At 33.5% G+C, this 24,113-nt stretch overlaps 1 protein-coding gene and 1 long non-coding RNA gene across 3 annotated transcripts in view; one reads left to right on the top strand and one right to left on the bottom strand.

The window, feature by feature from the left end:
- Positions 1–24,113, bottom strand: part of LOC118181027 (delta-sarcoglycan-like) — a 392,038-nt gene that overhangs the window by 276,360 nt on the left and 91,565 nt on the right. The gene's annotated exons all lie outside the window — the stretch shown is intronic.
- LOC146993377 (uncharacterized) overlaps positions 1–24,113 on the top strand; it is a 73,479-nt gene that overhangs the window by 41,405 nt on the left and 7,961 nt on the right. The gene's annotated exons all lie outside the window — the stretch shown is intronic.

Here is a 24,113-nt window from a genome sequence, read left to right as displayed (position 1 = left end):
CTGCCAAAAACCACATTTCTTTAGCCGACCAGCGGCCGAGAGGTAAAGTCGCTGAACTCTGGTAGTTCGGTCGGAAGGTTCGAATTCCTTACAAAGTCCCCCATGAAGACATCCCTTCCTTTAGGCAGATAGCCCTCAAGGTTTTGCCGTAATCACATAAACCAAACCAACCAGGCAATGTAACAGGTACCTACATGTTCCAGAAGTATGAAATTCGTCAGTTTACATTCTGAAGCGTCATTCTCCGCTTCAGAATGTAAACTTTTATAGAGGATAATGTCTTTGCTTTTAATTACAACCACATAGCATAGGGATACATATCTAACGAGAGTAAACCTTAAAAAATATTCAAAACTAGCTTTATTTAAAAATACACAGTAAAATGAGAAACCCGAAATCAACTTTGTATTTCGTTTTAAGCATTAACAGCAAAACATCGTTACATAAATAAGCATAATAATTATCTTTATTTAAAAAAAATCTGAAATTAATTAATTAATCTGCAATTCATTGAAATTTATCTCAGATAGTCTTATAATATTAAATTTTGCTGTCAGTAATTAAAATCACACTTCCCAACTGGTCTGGCATGGATTATATTTTGTAAATAAATAGCAAAATGAGCTCAGGTCCCACCAGAATTAATTTTGTGAATATATAAATCTAGTTGCTGTGAATATGTTAATTCTTCTACATAAAGGATTACGTTAAGATTTAAATGTTTCTTAATTAATTTATTCTCAAGCCGTTCATCAATATTACATGTGTGTTCACCTAAAATTTAATATAATTTTATTATATTTCCAAACCTTCAAATTGTAACCCGATGTCTATTGAAATGAAATACTTTTTTCGCCAGATATTCAAATCGTAAAATGAAACGACATAACTGAAAACCTAATTCCTTGCGAATAAAGTTTCACAGCCTTGTAAAGCAGAGAAAACTGACTGGAAAATTAAAAGCAGAAAATTCAAGAAAAGAAATAATGGTTTACAAATTTTCCCGAATATTCCTCCTAATATTGACTAAAATTAATTAAGCTACGTGAAAGAGAATTACTCGAAAATCATTCAAAACCTCACAATAACACTCTGATTTAAATACTTACTCTATGCTAAAAGAGGAGGAGGAGTTGGAAAAGAAAGCAGAGACAAGAATTACAAGAATGAAAAGGGAGAGAGACTAAATGGTTCTCGTATTCCATCTGAAGACTGGTTCAGTTCTGTAATCTACTTAAGAACACCATGTCATAAGCCCTGAGTATTATGCTTTTGTCATAACGTCAATGATAAACCTCACAAAGATTCTCGGGCTTATGTTTAAAATTTTGCTGTTGTTCTGCGGCCTTCATGAAAATATTTTATTTCATAATTAAAGCAGATGTCAGAGAGGCGAGTGCCCAGAAATGTCTGTCAGCAAGAGCTTGGCATTAAAGCGATTCATTTGAAATTCTCCGGTCGCATACTCTTTTCAGTTCGTGCGTTATTAGTAATATAACACCTCAAGACTTGACAGGGTTTTAATTAATTGCACTCAAATTCTACTTGAGGATTAAATAATATTTATTTTATTTTATTTTAATTAGCTTGACGGCGAAGGTAAAGTATTAAAGTTTAATCTCTTGTTTCAGAAGAGACTGCAGTTTTAAAAAGAAAGCCTCGAAAATGTGCTTCTTTTTGACCACCAGAATTGATAACAGTATTTGCAGATTAGTTTGAAAAGTAAGCATCTATTAAATTCAATGGAAATACCGCATTCTGAATCAATGCTTTACGTTAATTTTAGCTTTTGCTTCTTTTTTACATCGCTGCAATAACTTGTGATTTCTTAGTTTATTTCTTTTATATTCTGTTTCTAAAAGTATAGTGTTATAAAACGATCTTCAAAATTTTATTTATTTTCATAACATAATGTATTAAAAGGGCTTTCTTAAGCTACATTTTATGGACATCTATATTTTAATTTTAAAAATCAACAAGAACAAGAACATTTTCCGAACAAGCGCAAACCTTGCACAATTATTTTGCTTATAATACACGCTCGTAGAAAAGGTCAATTACTTTTTTCTAAAGAATCAATTACTTTTAAAATACTGTCTGTGAGTTAGATATTTTCGACTGTTCAAGAGAGTATCCTCTTTTTGTGTTTGTGGTGGTGAGGGGGAGAACATAGTGTGAATTAGTTACTTTATAAGGTATTTCTCCCGCCTTCTTAGCATGCCTTCATGGTGTAGTAGTCAGCACGCTCGGCGCGTATACGAGAGGTTCGGGTCCCGGCGAGAGCATTGCTCATTTTTCATGTCTGTTGCTTTCAAATAACCTGATGTATCTACAATTTTGCAATATGAAAATGCGTAAAATACTTTTATTTCCTTATATATTAAATGGTAGTCCGTTCCGCCAAATAATTATGTTCAACATTCTGCTTATTCAGTTTCTAGCAGGCTTTAATGAAACAACGGTTATAAATAAAATGTTAGATATTTATAAAGATCAACAAATATCACAGTTGATTTTCAAAATTTACGTCTAGTGATTAAGATAAATAGGAGAGGCCTCCGAGTAAACCACCAGCTGAAATGAATAAAGCTCTGAAATTTCTAGTGGATCCTGAATGCAGCGGATTAGCAAAGAGATATTATCTCGGATCAGTGGATTCTTTTAGTTCCTATTGAAACCACATGTGGTCGAATTGAAAAGGTTCATATGTAAGGTGTAGGATTCTGTAGCAATTATGTTCTCAAATTAAAAACAATTGTGAATGCAAGTCATTATTTCAATAAAGGATATATAAAGAGATCAGACAGGCAAGTCTATCCTTGAAAGCATATCCTATTATAATTATAAATGGGTGAGAAAATAAATCAATATATCAATCTAAAATGGAATAATGTTATTAATTTCCTACTGAAACTTCAACATTTACATTTATTTTAAAGATTCTCTAATGCGATTTGCAAGTCATATTAAAAATTTCGGAGAAAAGAGCCAGCCTTATTGAACAGAAAAAAAAAATTGTCGCAGAGCAACATAATACTACAGAGCCCCATTCAGGGAAAAAACATTCACCTAAGAGCGTAAAGGAGGGAAAGTGGGAAGTTGTTACCACACCCTTTATAGACTCTTAACACAGCTTCACGGAACTATACGAATACTGCGAATATGTGGCAGAATAAAACCAACGTTTACAGAAACTTTTTACAAAGTGTTAATCCAAATAACATAAACATTTAATACATAATAGGAAAAATTTATTTTACTTTAGAACAACTAATTTAAGCTTTGTTTTATTGTGGGAAACTTTTTGGAAAATGGGAAAATATTTTTTTCTGTTTTTATTCACTTCTTTGATGCAAGTAAGAACGAACTTAGAAGGGCAATAAAAAAAAAAGACAATGAAAAGTGAATCACGCGTGCTTTAAAAAAATAAGTATATTCATCAATCATGTTTCACCAAATAATATTTACAAAAATTCCTTAAACCTTACATAAATGCATCGATGTTACAAAAATTCTCTATTTAATTAATTAAGGGTAACAGGTCAAGTATTCCTATTCTACAATAACATAAAATGGGATCAGTTATGCTTGAGGTTTTCATGCTGAACGATCTGAGAATCGAGAACATACAGTTGTTAATTTCTAAAGCGAAATTCTGAAAAAGTTTAACAGTGTTTGAATTCTGAAAGTTAGGTTTGGTTTATTTGATGACGTCAAAATACTCGAATTTGAATTCTGAAGATCAAACCTGTTTCATTGTGAGCTTAAAGATCAAATTTGGATTCCTGAAGAAAGTTATTTTGTTAAAAAAGAATACACACTGTCACTTTACTCAGAAGATCCAAAGCTAAAACTTCGCATACTCATAGTAAACACTCGAAGGAACTGTGAGCGCATCGGTTAAGATCATATAATATTACAGACTTACTGTAATATACTAAATGTATGATCAAAGAAAGTATGCTCAGAAATTAATATTACACCTAAAAATTTACATATGAGTAACATACACAATTTTGATAAGTTTTAGTTAAGTGTCTTAATTAAGTTTTAGTTATTTTCCTCAAACCAGAATTGAAATTACAATTCCAGTCACCCTAAAGTTCTATGATCTCCAGCAACAGACTTGTGAGTTGAAGGAAATCTTTTTTACTGAAACTCATAGAAATATCATCTGGATAAGATTAGTTCAAATAAATATGTTAATGAAATTTCCTCTACTGAATAAGATTTCTTTTCCTGAATTGCATCAAAATACTTTCATGTATTCTTCATATTGCAAAATATAATCAGTAATCACAAATGTTTGTGACAATATATCTGTATTTTATAGGAATTGTCTTGAAATTATCGAATTGGCAGGTTTTGAGTTATGTTAGTTCGTTGATATCCCTTTTGAAGCAGCAGACATTAATAATTTGTAATGAAAAATATTCATGAGGTAAAATCAAGGTTCTGAAATAATTTGAATTATAAATTTCGCAAACTCACATTGTAGAGTTATTATGTTAATTGGAAGCAGGAAAGATGAAAAATTAACAACCGCCTTCGCCGGGAATCCAACCAAGGACCTCTGGAATACCGGCCCAGCGTGCAGAACCACTGCATCACGAAGGTACGCTAGGAAAGTGGGAGAAATACCTTATATACTCCCCTTTTTAAAGGGCGAATGGGAATTTTAGGGGACCCAATCGCCAAATCCTGGGTGTGGAGACACCGCATCCATCACCCTTTTAGTTCGGGCGACACTGTAGAGACATTAGGTATTTTTTTGGAAGCAGGCAAGATGAAAAATCAGCAAACGCCTTCGCCGGGAATCGAACCACCGACCTCTGGAATACCGGCCCAGCATGCAGAACCACTACACCACGAAGGCACACTAAGAAGCTGAGAGAAATACCTTATAATATGAATAATAAAATTTGCAACTTTATAAGATATGAAGTTTTCTAAATAAAAGCAAATTTGAGGAACTATATTTCACAAAAAAAAAAAAAAAAAAAAAAAAAAAAAAAAAAAAACGCCGAACTTAGAACATAGAACTTCTCCGCCTGTACAGGAGTTGTGAATCGTTGAACTTCCAAGATATTCTCTCCTTCTAAATTTCATTATATTCATTTCTGATAAAGTATCCTTTCAATTTAAACAGAAATAAAAAATATTAATTTTCAATTATGATGAAACTTAGTACATTTACATGTGCTTTAGAAGTTAACAGTGAGCATCTATAAATAACTCATTTGTATTAATAAATTATTAGCACGTACAATGATATAATACTCAAGAATATTAAAATATAACACGATAAGCATTTATATTTTTAATTTGAAAACAAATGATTACAAAAGTTCCATCAATTAGTATAGACAAGAAATAATTACTTAAATTACGTATCCGATCATAATGAATTAAACTTCAAATTAATATCAAGACATTTGATGCGGAAATAAAAGTTTAGCTCGACATACCGTATTCTTAAAGTCCTTTAGATTTTAGCTAGATGTCCTACAATCCCTCATATATATACTTCTAATAAAAAATTTTCAAAATAACGTATTTTTCTAACTTTGTTTTTATGTACGATTTATTTGAGTTTAACTCCCTGTTGATAAATAACAAAAATAATACTTTGGCTTAACAGCATCCAACATCAGACAGAAAATAAATGTATTGTATGATAGCCACCATTCGTTCTTCGTCAGAACTAACTGCCTGATAACATTAAAGTAAAAAAATATTTACTAGAACTCCACAGAAATAAATCCATACCACTATTAACCGTAGGGTTCCGATTCGAAAGAAAAGACAGTATAGGAGAGAGTTCCTTTTATTTGAAAGTTATGGCAAAGTCATCCTTGGGAAAGATAAAAAGCTTTTTGAAAACACCTAACAACACTCTGCGTCAATAGTCTATTATGCTGCCCAAAGTAATACAGTCAGCTGAAAACTGAGAATCCTCCAACGCAATCAATATGCTTATTATCTCTTCTAGATATTCGTATGATACCCATGTAAAGTGGATGAGAATCCACATTCTATGAAAGAAGGGTGATTAAATGAAGCAGATCTCTCTAAATGCATTGTAGTTAGTATAAATGTGTTTCTATCTCAACTTGAGTATGTCATACCATTTCCATGTCACCTGCACTTTAAGCCACTTACGTCATTTAAGAATGGGTTTTTCATGTCATCATTTTTCTGGGCTATTTAAAAGAAAAATTAATAATATATGAAAAATATCATAAAATTCTTTTTTAGTCCATCCAGTATCGTTTAATGATAACAAGACATACGAGATGCTTAGTGAAAATTAAACTTACATTTTTGAGCTAAACTAATACTTTGCATTTGATGGTATAGTCGTTACGAGGTAAGAAGAAAAAATATGGTTTCCTGTTTAGATATCGGACAAATCGGTTAAGATTTTCATAGAAATCTATCAGTGCAAAACTACTTAATATCAGCTTAGTTCTATAAGCTGTTACACGACAATTGGTATATGTATATATATATTCTGCATTTTATGATTTAGTAAACGCTATTTAATATAGTAACTGTTTTTGTATATCATTTTTCTGTTAGCATGAATAAAAATTTTACATTATTTGGTCATGGTCTTCAGAATTAATTTCATTTCTTTCTTCACTGCTCATACAGGATTCTATCCAACCAAAACCTCTGTTAAATGAAACCGTGCCTATACCTTTTTCTAATAGCTGTTACTTGTTTATTCCGGTACTGCAAAGTTTTCAAAGAACTGAATTTTCGTATTTATCAATAAGATATCCACCATATCACTGGAGGGAAAAAGGAATTACAATGTAAGTTTAAGAAAGAAGACAGATGTTTGAAGTATATCTTAATACCAAAATGGTTTAATTAATTACAATTTGTAAACGAAAGCGGGTTTTTTAAGAAGTATAGAAACTAAAGAATGAAAGCAAGTTTTTCAGTTTCGAATATTTGTCAGGATTGCTGTTCCTACTAATTGCCTTTGAAAACATAACTGGAATCCTGAGAAGGAACAGGGGGTTTACTCAAAACTTTATATTCGTGCGTGTGTAGAAGATATAACAAAGATAAGAAGGGATACATTTACCCTTTATTTCTCACAGCTTACAGCCGTTCCCGCACTTCAGGATACAGAGACCAGCAGTTATGGTCTAAAACGTAGAAAATAAGAAATAAACTAACGTGGCTAAATAAGAACTAAACTTAGATTCTTTACAGAGAGTAGTAACTCGAAGATCGGCCTTTCAACACTACGTAATGTAGAGAGCAAAGTGTAATGACAAGGGTGCAAAAACCTGTAATGCAAAAAATGCAAAAAACTACAATACGTCTTCAAATATCAGCGAGAACTAAGTTCTGGTCTTAAAGGCAGACATGAACTGATTGAAAAGCACACGCGTGGTAAGGCAGCGAGAAGTCTCTCTCTTTTGGCTAAAAGCCATATCTTAAATACTTATACAGTTTGCAACCTCATTTGCATAAACAATTCTACTCGCGCTTATTCTGTCCGGAAATGGAAAATAAGAGAGGATAGCAAAGTTTCAAAATAAAATAAACGTTGGTAAAACTTAAAATCCTTACATACTAATATGATACTAATATGACTTTCGAATATGATGAATTCAAGGTGTATACTAAAACAGTTATTTTAAAAGAATTGCCTTAACAAATATAAAAATACTTCTGTACTGATGTGATGTACAGTATTAGAAAGAGAAGACGTTATCATAAAGGGAGGGACAGTTTCAGTAAATTAAAGTGCTCATCGCAGGAGCAACAAATATTTCCTGGAATCCAGGGTCAAAAGAAGCTAAAGCAGAACCGTTTTAAATCAATGTCAATTTACTTTTAACCGTCACATAAGGCCAAAACTTTCAAGATTTAAAATAAAAGAAAAATATCGTAATATAAGAAGCTACAATCTATTCATTTTGTTAAATAACTGGACATTTTAAGTGTACTTTAAAAATCAAGAAACTCAATATGATGTTACATTATCTGAAAGCTTTAGGCAGTTACAATTTTTCGCGTTAATATAAACTTAAGTAACGGATTTTAGAAAACGTTTAAGTTTCTAAATTAGTTTCAGTAATCTATTTTTCAGAAAGTACGCCAAGAAAACAAAAAACGATAAATGGGAGAAAACGCAAATAATTTGCAAAGTGAGATACATTTTGCTTTATGCCTTCCATTGCTAAAGTGAAACTATTGTTTCTCTGCTCTTTTGAGTATGATTTTCTCTATACGTGTTACAAAATTAGAGATAATTCTTAAGAAAATAAAATGTAAAAGGATATTATTGGAGACATTTATTGTGATCATCCGTTGCATACAATGTGCATACGGAAAATAGTTCCTTTTGAAAATAAAAGAATAACAAAAACAGTTATCTGAATATTTTTTTTTAATTTTCAAACTGCATACCATTCTATACAGGAGCTTAATCAATGGGATATTTACTGCCTCACGAGATACTTTTTTGTATACCCTTGTCATTACACTTCTACTAGCAGATCATTGTGAAACGTAGTTACTATCTGCTGAAGTTTTTGTTGTGAGGAAAGAGCTTTTTATCCAAAAAGTCCTTTAAATTTGTGAAAAGATGGTAATAAAATTACAATAAAATATTGCGGCTACTCATTTTATTCAGAAGGTCTCTACTTTTCTCAGTTTAACTAGTGTACACTGCTGGCCATTAAAATTCCAACACCAGGAAGGAATGATCCGACGAATGTCCAAATCACATGAAAGGAAGAAGTTTGGACATGCAAATGATTAGTATTTCAGCGCATTTAGACGACGCAGGAGGCAGAAACGTCACCTGACGCACTGCATAAAAGAAAAGTTGTGTAGTGGATTTCTCATTCGGAAAGTGCTTTGTAAAGTTGGAGTTTGCTCAAAATATCGTGTTATGCCTCGAATAAGAAGAGGAAATGCTTACCAGCAAGTTTCGAAATTCGATAAAGGCAGTATCATTGCCTATCGAAAGTGCAGATTATCGTTCCGTAATATCGCCGGGTGAGCCTAGGTCCAACTACCGTATCGCACTGGTCGACATCCAACCACTGTCACGCGAATAAGAAATGAATGGATTGCTGAGAGTCATACGGAACGGCATGCAGGATCTGAACGCCCTCCCATCACTAACGTCAGAGAGGACAGACATATTATGGGTCAGGCCTGCAAAATCGTACGACCACATCACGGACCATTAGTCAGGAAATGGGCATGTTTGCAGCAAGCTCCGTATCAGCTCATAAGGTGCGCCGAAGTTTGCAACTGCGTGGACTATCACCAGAGTGACCAATACTTCGGCTTCCCTTGACAATGAACCATAAAGAGAGACGGAGACTCTGGTGCGCAAAATGACAAAGCTATGTACAGGAGTGGCACAATGACTACTTTTTAAACGAGTCTCGGTTCTACGTGCCGGTTCTGATGGCCGTATACGTGTCTGGAGTGTCCGAGTAGACCGCACGTCGCCTGCTTGCATTTGATATCGGCATAGGGGCTCTGCACCTGGTGTGATGGTTTGGACAGCCATTGGGTACACGACACGCACATCTCTAGTTCGGATCGCCGATAATTTGAACGCAGATGGGTACATTTCTCACATTTTACGTCCAGTGGTTGTGCCCTATCTTCGAGGCCTGTCAAACGCTATGTTCCAACAAGATAATGAAAGACCACATGTTGTACGTCGTGTTCTGACCTTCCTCTATATACAGAGTATTCGATTGCTGCTCTGTTCTGCGCGGTCTCTAGATCTGTCACCCTTAAAAACATCTGGTCACGGGTTGCAGAGAGACTGGTCCGCCACCCCTCTCTAGCAAATACTGTTAATGAAGTGTGGCATAGACTTCAATCAGTACTGAATGAGTTGCCAATTTCTGTCATCCAAGCACAGTTTAACTTCATGCCTAATGGGGTAAGGGTCGTTTTAGTTGCCAGAGGTGGCAGCTGTTTCTACTAATTTCGCACCCCTGCAAACCTCCAAAATGCTTACAAATTTAATCATTTTGCTTTCATGCCATACTGTTTACATGCAACAAATATCTTTTTTGCATCTGCTTTCCTTCATAGTGTTGCAATTTTAATGACCAGCAGTGGATAAATAACTCGTCTTTACCTCAATGGAAGACTTTAAAAACCCCAAATGCAACTCTTAGTAGCAGTTAGGTTCATAGTCTGTCTCAGATTCCTCGCGTGCTCAGTTCCCTTCAATTATTGAAAAGTTTTTCCAGCAGTTTCATGCATATAACACTTATCATAAATAAGTATTTTTCCGGTAGATATATGTTAAATCCCAGTTATCAAGGTCCTAGTATTAAAAACCGATGAACGCTACAAAATTGTAGAAATTGGTGAAAACGTATTGACGAAAGGAAGGAAACATAATACAGTCAATGTTCTTTTTTCCCATAACAATGGGTTTTTAGAGGATCTGGTGAAATTAGGATATGTTTCTTTGTTATTGTTTATTGCTGCGGATCCTTTCGTTTCATTTCGTGTAGTGGCCATCAGCAACCAAGCGGTAAGATCGCTGAATACGGTAGTTGGACCTAGGCTCAAATCCATATTATTAGGCTGCTTCGTGAGAGTTTTCGTGTATTTTCTCGTGTAATGTGGATACAAGACAGTTTCCTTAGAACGTTCTCCATAAAATCATCACTTCCTCTCGACAGATAGCTGTCTTGTGCTTTGCGGTAAAGAAACAAGCCTAAATACACCAGTATATCTCCTAAAATACGGAAATACGGCTCTAACGGAAAGGCACCCACATATTCTGGAATATGCACATAAAAGTTTCATCAAAGTTTGATCATTGACAAAAACGTCCGCATCTCCTTCGCGACTAGCATCGGTAATATCCCGCATCTATTAAATGCTTCACACTGGCTAGCCCAGATTATATCCAGCATTTATTAAGGCGTCGCATTGCCTAAAGATAGTTGGTTGCAGTAACTCAAATTCTCATTAACCTAGCGTACAAAAAAGCATTCATTTGTCTATATTTTTTCGTTGAACATCACAGTTAAAAGTTGAGCAATTAAGGAGCAATAAGGTTACATATTTAATAATAATTGAACTAGATTGTTAAGCTGGGACATCAATAACATTTTTAATTCCGCCTGTCTATTCAAATACTTATGACTGGTTTAATTTTGTTACCTTAAAGATGGAGCATAAAAAGCTATAAAACGGGAAGTGGTGAACGAGACTGATTCGGAAAGCTATTATAAATATGAAATAGGTAGGGCACAAAGGAGTTGAAAATTTACTAATATAGATATCTCAAAATACGGATTTATTGCAACAATAAAACAAAGCTGTCCAACTGTGAGAGCTCTTGCTTATCACAAAAAATTGAATTTAAAATTATAATTTGTTTTTTCAATGGTTTAACTGTCTCAAATATACAAATATTTTTGTAATTGACTCTCAAAATCTGTATTGCAGGAATATATTTTACTCTGAACATTATGATATTCTGTCTTTGTATTGTAGTTCAAATTTCAGACCTTCTTAACTACTAAATCAAAAGGTCATTTTATGAGACTGCAAATTAGAAAATACTACAGATTTCTTGCTTTTACTTGCCAGAAGGCCAAAACAGAAGCGAGGGGAAAATAACTTACGCTACCTAAATGCATATAGTTTAATAGTCACTAGTTTTCAAATACAGTATTAAGTGAAAGTTCAAAGAATGAGACAAATGCTATCTGAAGCAAATTAATTTAGACACAGTCTAAATCATACTTTATCCAAAGCGTACTGTCACAAAGCAATCCATAGACTTGGATCATAAATACATGCATAAAACGTTTCATATAAACAAGAAAATTGCTGTGAAACAAAATAAACAGATATACAAAAAATCACAAAAAATTTATCAACTTATGCACAATAACGCAGCAGCCTGAAAGATATATAAAATATATCACTAAAAATGTGATTACATTTTGCACAGAGAAAAGTTTCTACACTTAGAGCCATTTTTCAAACAATGTAACCAATCCTTCCTAAATTCCTGGTCTTCAGTGTTGCGCTGAAGTATATCTTACAAAGATAAAGGAAAATTATTTTTTATTTTTCGGTCTGGCTAGATCGCGCAACGCATCAAACAACTTGATTTCAATATAAAATTACGGCTAGGATCACAAACAAAATATTTGCATTAATTTGTTCATTTACTACAAACTGCTTACTGATAATATGTGAATATATAAGCAAAATGCATAATGAGATACTTTGCAAATGCAGTAGAAGTGAAGATCTTTAGAAAATAAGAGAAGTGCCAGCCGTTTAACATTTTCTATATATTTCAAAACTGTTCTAATTTGCTCTTTAAAACAGATGCGCATATTTTTGCCGCAGACTAAGAAACGCATTATGGTTCAGTATAAAAATTACATTCCCATTTTTCGCTGATTTTCAATTAATTCTTCTGACACAATGGAGAAAATTTTACAAGAGATCTAGTAGAAGTTAAATTATATTAATTTCCTTTTAAAGGAAATTATTTGGTTCCACAAAAATATTCCTTAAGTTTCTGTTTAAAACAATGTAATTAATATACTATATAATTTTTCATCATATAACTTAATGTACAGAAAATAAATTAATACTTTTTAATGCCTAGAGTTTTCTTCATTTCGATCAAAGGCGTCATTTTCCAAATTTATTCACATTTTGATAGAGATACATCAATTAAATTTCGTTTTTCAGAATCAAAAATAAGAATGATTCTACAAAATGAACTATTTTTCTACACACAATAAGGATTTTTTTTTTTTTTTCCGAATATAACTAAACATTAAGACTTACTTTCAGCTGAGTTAACGAATCGTAAACATACATGCATATTATTTCTAACTATGTTTTCGAACTGTGTCTGATTATATTCTAGATTATAACTAAGCTATATGAAACTATTTTAGGCCATGTAATACATAAAAGCTATTTAAGTATAAATTTTCATCACTGATTTTCTTCTACGAATAAAATTAAGGTAATTTCAGTTAGTATGGATATAAACTGTTAACAATAGACTTGAACACTGCAGACTTGCTTTCAAATTTTAATGTAAATTCGCTCAGTATAATTTTACACCAGCTCAATCATGATTTAATTCATTAAAGCAAAATTAAATATTTTAATTCATTAACATTTGATTGATTACATTTATCTTAACATATATTATAACTTTTATACCTGTAATTATAGTATTTATGGAAACTAATATTTTCACTTTATGTATAGTTGTAAAGCTCGTTCTTATAATAATAAAGTTTTTTTAATTTTATACAATATATGTTACTAAGTTGAGAACTCATCAGATTATGTAAACTATTTCTACTTCACGAAAATTCCAAAGATTAATAACTTACAGAAACTCTAAGTAAATGTTTACTGATTACGTAATTTTTATTATCTTTGAGATCTTATAAGGTATTTCTCCGCCTTCTTAGCATGCCTTCGTGGTGTAATGGTCAGCACGCTCGGCGCGTACTCGAGAGGTCCGAGGTTAGAGTCCCGGCTAGGGCATTGCCCATTTTTCACGTCTCCTACTTTGAAATAACCTAATGTCTCTACAGTGGCGTCCGAACTAAAAAAGATGGTGAATGATGATAATTAATTAATATGTAATATTAATAACTAATATATATTATTTAATGTTATATAATATATATTATTAAACACACATTAATGCGTGTTTCTTTTGGAATAAATATTCCTATGTTGAGGATCCGTTTGACATTTCTATTCAATATTTAAAAACAAATGATAAAATAATTGAAAACAATGGGTAGGTTACTTTTTTTAACAACAACAAAGCATGCGCCGACAATCTAAAACAATGCTTTCATGAAGACCCTTCTAAGAAACTCTGGCTGGTATTCATTCTAAACATTGCGACAATATACGTGCAGATATCTCGTTCGATGGCATTCTTCAGTGGTTTTATCCATTCTAAATAATCGTGGCTACACTACATAAGTTAATGATTAAGAAAATTAATTGACAGAAAAGGTTTTCAACCATTCTTCCAGACTTTGCAGAAAAGTTACTATTGAACTCGTATCATCAAAACTGATGGCATTGGCGTCGTTGAAGATCGTATGGCATCTGTAATATTCCTGAAACCCTTTGCCGGAATTCCTCCTACTTGCAACTTCGCGGAAGCTAAACAAAAATGTTGCTGAGTCTCCAAGCTTACTTAATTGTACAGGTTTTGCGGCAACGTACGAAACTTAACTACTCCTTTGCTAAATTACGGCTTTATGTAGACAGTGAGGTAACTTGTCGCCAGGTCTTATTTTTCCAGTGCAGTGCAATGATACCAAACTCAGAAAAAAATTTACAATAAAGCTTTTTATTAAAATTTCAACTCAACAGCTTACACGGTTTGTGTAATTATAGGACAAGTTATCGCTTCTTACGAAATTAGCAGAACATAAAAATCAAGGTAACATTTAAGTAATTTAAACACGCAATTCACAAAGAAAGTTCTTATTGTAAGTCTTAACTCAAACCCCTCCAGTTACACGAGCAACACGGCTAGCAAAGAATAAAGCCGATGCAGATAAATCTAGGAGCTAGGTGGAAATAGTTCGGAGACTGTCAGCGGTTACTGCAAAAAGCTCTTCTTTAACTTCAAAACTCGTTCTTATATGCATTAATCTATTTACATAATTAATCTGCCCCCTGTTGAGAGCTGATGATAATAGAAGTAAAATTAAAGATAAAAATAATACGATAACAGGTTAATAATCGCAAACCCTACTAATATTTTATTCGAAATATATGCTTAGGATTTGAAAGAAAACAGCTTTATACCCATGAATAAAACCATCGTCCACGGTTGAATAAATAAGAATAGAATTTTTTTTCAAAGATTTAGGTAGTTAGGCTAGTTTGAGTTCATTTGGACTTTAGATCGGAAGATCTGAGATAAAAAACTTAGATTGAAAAAAATAGTACATCTCTTTCTGCGAGAAAATAATCACGCTCCAGAACTAGATCTAAACTGTCATCGTTGAACTGGCATGATTTCAGTAAAAGTCATTAGTCACTCCAACTTTCCCCATCGATTCGATTAAACGAACACGGAGTGCTTATCTACGTCTTGCAATTGGGTAGCAAGAGAAGTGATTTGTAAGGCGGCAAAAATTGCTACTTATCACCAAATTCATCCATCAGATTACTTTATCCTACGCGAAAATTTCATGGTCGCCAACTTTGCTTGACCACATAGATCTCCATTGAAACTAAAATTGTTTCTTCACGAAAGTTAACTTCAAAAGAGAATTATTTTTTCCTTCTTTTTCCTTTTTCTTTTTGTAAAATTCTCTAATGGAAAGGGGGGAGTAAATTTAGCTAATTCCCAATTCCCAACAGGAGATATGAAAAATGTAAAACGGAAATCAAATTAGAGTAATTGATGAAGTGAAAGTTTTCTCTGAGAATCAAAATTAGAACTAGATATTTCAGGCTCCATCGAAACGTGAGAGTTGAACTTATAATTACTCGCACGCAAATTGGTATTGGAATATTTTCTTGCAATCCTGCGATTATTACATCTTTGAATGCAGTTATTAAAAGAAGCATGGTTACAGTATTTTCGACCTTTAATTCATTATGACACTGCAATATTTCTTCCATTATATTATTGAGCTGTTGTAGTTCTATTACATGTATTCTAGAATGAAATAAATGACAGTATTTTTGCCTTAACTTAATACGTTTAATTTCGCAAAATGACGTACACATTAACTGAGGTATTGTAACATTCCTTTCTATAATGTCACAGCTTCAGGATATTATTTTAAATTACACCTAAACTGGGATAGGGCTTTTATTCATCAAAGCATATGTGGTAATGTTTTGATGAATAAAAACTTGAGTGCAATATGATATGAATAAGAAAAAATTCATTTGATTACTGCAAATTTTTAGCAGAAATATACATAGACAGAACAAGAAAATTTGCGACGGTACTGCCCTGAAACACAGTTAGAAGGATATTATTTTACAAGGTATGACCTTAAATTTACCAATTTTTAGCGAAATCTGCATTGTCAGAAGATTTTTAAAAGCAATGTGTATTTCTAACTGCAGACTTCCTCTCTTTGTAAAAGCAGCTTAGTACTCCCCTGAGAAACATGTAAGAAAATCGCGGTTACAGTCTTATTTATTGTGAGAATTCGTTGAGCTGAGAAAACTTTCGGTGCCTGAATTAGTAATAACATTACAGCAATTAAGAGAAAGGGTCTTGAGATCTCATCTCGCCTCGGTGGAAGATATTTCACTGGGAAGGATGTCTCCTATAATTTCATTTAGTTCCAGTGATATAGGCTTCGTGAACGAAGTTCAGTTTTCTTGGGCACTTGGGAAAAAACCCTATCCCAGTCTAACAGGTAGTCGGTTTCCGAATATTGTCTATCGTGAAGTGATATCGTAGAGTCCGTGGCTGCGGAACCCATTTGTTAAACATTCCAAAAATTGGCCGCTGGAATTCACAGAACTAAAGTTCAGTGTAGGCAAGTTGGTAAAGTATTAAATAATTTTAATGTATATTCCTCTTTATAATTATATTATACCAGAAAGCCCGGTGGTCATACGAAATGACCGCTGTTCTAGATATTGTAAATTGTAATTAAAATGATTTGTGCAAAGGTGTCTGCTAATTCAAACTGAATTACTGAATTCAGTTGTAAACCATTTCAAAAACAGATAATTGCTAATGCAAACAAATGTTCACGTTCCCCCTGACACGCTCAATTTGCGTTCAGCTGAAAATTCAGTTTAAAATAAAATACAATGTCTGAATAAAATCGGGCAACGTTTTAAACTCTTTATGAGAAAGGATATTTAGCATAGGAGCTTGGGTAAACCTACCTGATGAGATGTACTACGCACAACTCGTTAGTTGGTTTCGTCTCCTTGAATTTCTCAAAGTTTGCAAGTTTCTAGATAATTCTTATGTAAATATAGTTAAATGCATAATAAGCAACAATTGTATGAATTAAAAATATTTAAATGTTCTTAAATACCATGATAATTTAATTAAACCAATGATAACTGCATGTATGGTATCAGTGTATATGGACTATTTAAATACCGTGGCAAATTCACGCCATTGGCTAGTACAGTTACCCAAGCAACCAATAAACTATCGGCGACAAACAGACACTTAAGCCGCATATAATAAAGATGATTTTTGTCCTCTTTACATCAATAAAAAATTAATTATCAATTTTTATTAATAACTGTTTTTGTAGTCAATGAGAACTTGATTATGTAGATCAGTTGCCGGTACATATTTGGCTACCGATCCCTCGATCATCATTAACCCCTTTAAAATTTCATCGACCCCAAGGGAGTCAGTACCAACTCCGTTGAAATCCCTTGTTCTAGAATGTTGGTTGGCTTCCAATATCTTCTCAATTATTTATAACAAAGTTAACGAGAATTATTTTCCTTAGAAGAGATAGTGCATATTTGTTGAAAGGCGAAGTTGTACAGACACAATGTGCTTGAAAGTTAAATTCTGGATCCATGTAAGCAGTCAGGCGACTTATCACCATTTCTTAGTTTTCCAATGAAACTAACTCCGAACTCACAAGAAGGTTTGAAGTAAAACTTTTTTTTTTTTTAAACTTCAACTTAAACAACTTTCACGGCTCGTGTATTTAACCAAACAAAGTTACTGTTTCTTTCAAACATAAACATAAATGACAGAACATAAATGTAAAAGTTAATTTGAACAATTAAAATATAAATTAAGTAATAAAAGACCTGCTGTAAGCTTTATCTCGGGTCTTTTAATTATAGGGGAAAATACGGCTAACAGAAGACTAAAGCAGGTTCAGATAAATCACAACGCTGGCTGAAAATAGTTCCGCGAAGGTCAGCTGTGGCTATCAAAAGCTCTCTTAATTTCAAGAACATTTTTATTCCATACGTAAATAAATTTTCATTCTGGTGGGAGCTGACAAAAGTAGAAGTGACAGTAGAGACAAAAATAATAAGATAATGGGTTAGTAAAACTATGCAGACCCCTTCTTCTAGTTTTTACGTTTAATCAAATTAATTACACAATAATTTTGATAAGTTTATAAGATATTTCTCCCGCCTTCCTAGCATGCCTTCGTGGTGTAGGGGTTCTGCACGCTGGGCCGGTATTCCAGAGGTCAGTTGTTCGATTCCCGGCGAAGGCGTTGCTAATTTTTCATCTCTCCCGCTTCCAACAAAAATCCTAATGTCTCTACAAGTTTTCCGATTTACGGAATGTCATCAGCCACGTTATCCTCCTTAGAAAAAAAACCATACGCTTTTGAGGAAATTGCGTTGAGTAATTTTGATGAATTTAAATGTAAATAACGCCAATAAATATCCTCAAACAGTTGAATTTCAGGCATATATGTTGTTGAAAACATTCTTTTGCACTTTTCATGCAGTAAAAATTTAGTTCTTCATACTGAAAAGATTCACATATTTTTCATTGAAAAATCATTCTTTACTAGTAAACGCTAATAAACAGGAAATTCAAGGACGTAATTTTTTTTATTATTTAATATATTTATTTCAAAATGACTCAAATTTACGCATAATGATTAAAAAAATCCTTTCGTTACAAGTATTGGCGCTTACCTTAATAATTTAAAATTTTGTTGGGCAGTATTTCAGATCAAGCACATATACATGCAACTAGAAAAAAATAAACAAACGACTAGACGTTTAAGGATAGAAAAACGTTTCTTGACAAAGTGCTGGCGCTTATTTTAAGAATTTCAAAATGCAAAATACTAAAAATAATTCATTTCTTTGAGATCAGAAGCAATAGGAGAAAGATTATTTTGAAATAATGAGAAGAGCGTTTAAGATATGCTAATACAGCGTTAAATTGCAGTTAATTTAGAATTCAATTATTATATGAGGCTGAGAAGAAGAAAATTGCGATCGTTTTCATGATAGCATGACATCATGCAACTTACTGAGTAAGAAAGAATGTTAGGATAAATATATTTTGCTTACCATTTTGTCTTCCAAGGACTATTCAAAGAAGCTGCTACTTAGAGCGAGAGTATATTAAATACAGAAATGCAAAATGCATAAAACACCTTAAAACATGAAAATGAAAACAGAGAATATTCTAGTTAAAAATGAAAATAATGCGCCTTAAAATTCAAAATTATGTATGTCTTATACTTTACATTGAGTAACTGTAAACAACCAGAAATTTCCTCCTGCTCCAAAAAGAAAAAAAAAGCACGTCAGTATGTTTCTAAATTTCTACAGTATTTATTTTTGTTCATTAAACTTTACTGTACACTCCTAATTTTTCAATTAAGTAGACATAAGTACGTAAAGCAAGCACCCTTTCGAAAGAAGCATCAGTACCTGTTAATTTATGCCCAGTTCACCAGCGCGCAAAATGCCCGTAGTAGCTATTTCGTCTCCGAGTAAACGGGCAAAAATCGTCCACAAAACCTCTACTATCTGTCACTTAGTAGGAGGTTTTCAACAGCTAACTAAACCAACCCTCAGACTCTAAGCTTTTGATGGCATATCTGCAACCCATATTCCCTCCAGCGAACGAATCGGTGCTCGTCTAGCGATACTTTTCTCTGCGCGTAAGTTTTCTTTATACATTTATTTTCTCTTACACGTGCTTTGGTCTACCGAGAGTGACAGAGAGAGAGAATTTCTTTTCTACTTCCTTATCTGCCGCTGTCTTCCTTCTTTCGCTCTTTTATCTCGAGCAACAGACATAAAAAGCAGGTCATTTTTTTGCCAAAATCTCGCCCCCGGACACTTAACGTCCATGCGTTTTCAAGCGCATATATGTGTACGTATACATGTACGGCTAAGGGAGGTATGTATACATGGCCACATATTTATATATCTCACTAACTTATTCTTCGGTAAAGTGGTGTGAGAAAACAAGTCCTTATTGGGAATTTTTTTTCTATGTTTTAATTTGTTATTACTGTATGCGAAAAACATAATATTTCTTAAAATAATGGTTCGCGTATATCAGAGAAAAGTTCATAAAGAAAAGGCGAAGAAATATATTTCTATACTACATGCGAATCAAAATAATAATAATAATTTATACGAAAATTCTATACTAGGTAAGCATATTATTTTCTCGATCTCAGTGCAATCAAGCGTAATATAATTTCATATTTCGATGTAAATAAACAAGAATTGAAACATTTTTGCTGTATGCAAGTGAGAATAAAATTTAATTTAATATTTGCATAACAATAACGGTCAAGAAAGCGATTTCGGGCACTGCAGGCCTTGGCTGTTACGCCACTGAGTTTAGTTTAGTTAATATTTGCATAACAATAATTTCCTATGTGCTCATTTTTAACAAAATTCGTCTATTCAAACTTTAGTATTTCTTTACATCACACGATCATCAATGTTAATGTACTTTTTCCTTTGACTAAAATCATCAATGTTAATGTACTTTTTCCTTTGACTAAAATATTCGTTTCGTAAGATTTTCTTACAGAATAAGTACGATTTGTGGAATAAGATTATTCCGTAAAATATATAAGTAATGCACACGTGTCCAAAGTTTAAGGATGAACACCATTATTCACGTTTATCGCCAATGATCCGTAATTATCCGTAATTAATGAATTAATTAGTTACAACTCGCGTACTTAAGGAATAAAAAGTTGGCAAATAAGCAAATTTCCGATTTTTGCTTTAGGAGTCACGTTGTAACTCAAAGGCAGGTGAACTGAAAATTACCACTTCTGATACTTGCGCTTGCCAGAAACGAAACGTGAACGAATAGATATAAAATCTTGATAATTTCATTACATCTCAAAGGCTCGATGATTTTAGAAGCGAAAATATTACAGGAAAGTTGGAAGGGGATATTATCATCAGAGTCGCGATGTTATCTGAAATCGCATACAATATTGATTGCAAACTTTGAGTAGGGACTAAAATGCATTCCCGATGATGCACTACAGAAGGTTTCTCTTCTTGTACAATTAAATTAAAAGACAAACATATAGCAGTTCCAGCTAAATTCAGTCAACACTATATGGGCAGCCAACTTGCAACTCACTTGCATTTCAACACCGAGGTGAGGATATCTCATCAAACTGCGGTTTCCCATTTGAATTAGTTAGCATTATATGCTCGAAAATAGATAGTTTGTGTGGCACTGTCCAAAATGCATAATACAAAGCTTTGGCTTTGCTGTCAGTCCACCGAAATTGGATAATGCAAAAATGTTCCGTATTCTGCGGTAACACTCGACTCAATCTGTAATCGGATTCCAAATATCATATCATATACTATACATACCACGGCGGAAGTCGCACATGAAAACGACCACTGGGGCTCTTATGATGGAGGAGTGGCAAAGTGGATAACGAGGATACTGGCAGGATAGTATATAATTACCTTCTCAAGATAAATTACGCAGTGGTACTTCTGACTTAACACAACTCCTGACGGGACATGGGCCATACATGAGCTCTTTATTTCGCTTCGGCTTTCGGAACAGATCGCAGTGAACATGTGGAGGGGTTGGAGAGAGAATGTGTGGAATGGAACATGTGGAGGGGTTGGAGAACAATATATTTTTGACTGTCCAGAAACAAGTGCGTATCATCTCCGCATTCCGTTAGCTGAAAACAAATATGTATGAGCAAATAACATCTGCTGCAACACATACGCGATCAGACGTGTCCAGGAATGGGCTGAAAAAGCTCTTGGAATCTCCAAGTGACTAAATAACTGGATGGCATCCTGCTATAGCTAAGGGTAGTAAAAGAAATGCCATAAACTTGAAAAATGCAAAACATGCATATTTTTTCAAGATAGTGGTAGAAGGTATTTCTCCCATTTTCCTAGCGTGCCTTCGTGGTGTAGTGGTTCTGCATGTTGGGCCGGTGTTCCAGAGGTCCGTGGTTCGATTCCCGGAGAAGGCGGTTGCTTATTTTTTCATCTCTCCGGCCTCCAAATAATACCTAATGTCTCTACAGTGGTACATCAGTGAACAAACTTAGAATCACTATGAGGGCTTAAACAGGCTGCTAGTGATTCTAATTTTGTTCTCTAAGTGAAGCAGCTGCTCTGTCGGTGAGTAAAGTAAAATAAAGATATCATTTCACCTACGTGAGCAACGTAAAGCGTACCAAGAGGAAAATATACAAGATACTTCTGGGGTAATGCTAATGCTATTGGACGACATCCTTATTGACAGGATTTACTTGTTGTAAGAGTTCGAAAATAGAACTATGACGGTAGGTCACTAGTGCAAATAATTTATTGATCACCATGTTTGCTTGTGCCTGTAGTATCACTAAAATTCATTACATTTTATTAATGATAATGACATGCCTTAACGAATCAGATCAGTGGAGTATCTTCCGGAGAGTGAGAATATTCATGAAATCTCTATTTCAAATTCTTCTTCTTCTTTTGTTTTTTCCTAGTATAGCTAAGCGCAGCATATAAAGATGTAATAATGGGTGCATGAAATGAAACGTGCTTCCTTTTTAAAATTTTCTGACATTAGTTTTACTTCTTTAATACAGTATAACTTACGGTTGAAGAGATAGGCTGGATATTACAAGTCCCTTGATGAAGGCAGGCAATATAAGAGAGAAAATTTCAGTTTCAATGTTAGAATGTGATTAAACGATTTTCAGTTTTCTCACTACGGTAAAGACATTATCGAATTATGTTACCATCTAGTAGTGATGTCAGCCTATATGGTATAGGCGAATGTTTGGCTCTTTTTTAACTATAACTAAAATTTCTTCAAATATTTCGCATGAATAAATGCCGACGGGTTAAACATAAGTACGCTGTAATTAAAAGAGTTTCAGTCTCAAAGAGACTACCGTTTAATAATTTCATTTTAATAAATTTTCACTGAAGTAAAACAGAACATGATACATGTTAAAATAGATTGAGCTTGAAAGGAAGAGTTTTTTAGTTAAAAAAGTAAGAAATATAAAATCAGATTTTAATTTTAAGCTCATATATACATAATTAATTAAATACTATAATGAAAGGTTTCTAAATTTTGCCATGAAGAAACGCATTTAGCTCAAAACTACTGGCTAGAAAATAACATGATGAAGACTTAGTAGTCAACAGTGTAAATTACATTGTAATAAATATTTATGGATTTGCTTTTCTTTATGCATATACATCTTTAAGTGCTAAACATTTTCATGAATTTGTTTTAAGCAAATGGACGTGTTAACATTGAATAGAGGTTAGGTTGATGCCTATTATAAAATTTAGTCTTTCAAATACATACGTCTAATTATCCAGTACATTTTCACCAGTTTTGTTCAAACTGAACGCAAGACAAACTCATCTCTAGGAAAGAAAGCGATAAATATATTTTTATGAACGAAAAATGCCATAAACTTGCAAACGAAACTCTTTCAAATAACTCAATTTCGAAAACAATGGAGATTCTCCCTGACAGCATAATATCTTTCTTCAGTAAAAACAGCAAACTGTAAGTGCTGCAGCTTCATCTTCATCAGAGGCAAAGAGCTTGCCGGTTGAGTTAGAAGCACTGCTTGTCTCAATATTATCTGTAAACGCATCCATTCTATATTTATGGATCTGATTTTCACTTAGCATACTGTTGAGATGCCCGATTGTCTTAGAAGCCACTAAATCATTTAAAGCTCAGTTTTGATTTTCCTGGAGCAACTATCTTCTAATTGAAAGAAGTCTGGTGATGTTGTATATTTTTCTTGCTGAAATAAGGACATTTCTTCCGCTGTAGCCATAAAGACCCAGGTGATGGATTAGCACATTTTAATAGCGTGTAACCTTTAAAGAAGAGTCCAGCCACACTAAGGGATCTAACGAAATCCATTAGAAGGCTCCGCACGCAATCACAGAATAGGTTGACCACATATAACTCAGCGCACTCTTCTGCAGTGGTCGGCTTTGAAGTTATTGAAAACAGACAAAGTGCAATATATGGTAACGCGCAGTTAGCAGCAGCGCAAGATCATAACACTGGGTTCTGTAGTTTGAAGTATTTCACGTACTTCATATCATCTTCTCAGTGATGTTGCCGGAGA

This window comes from Stegodyphus dumicola, chromosome X1 (genome assembly GCF_044657685.1).
Source record: "Stegodyphus dumicola isolate Sdum_Otavi_A_Nest chromosome X1, ASM4465768v1".
Classification (NCBI taxonomy): domain Eukaryota; kingdom Metazoa; phylum Arthropoda; class Arachnida; order Araneae; family Eresidae; genus Stegodyphus; species Stegodyphus dumicola.
The sequence above is the reverse complement of the archived record's forward strand: the minus strand, read 5'-3'. Positions and strand labels throughout refer to the sequence as shown.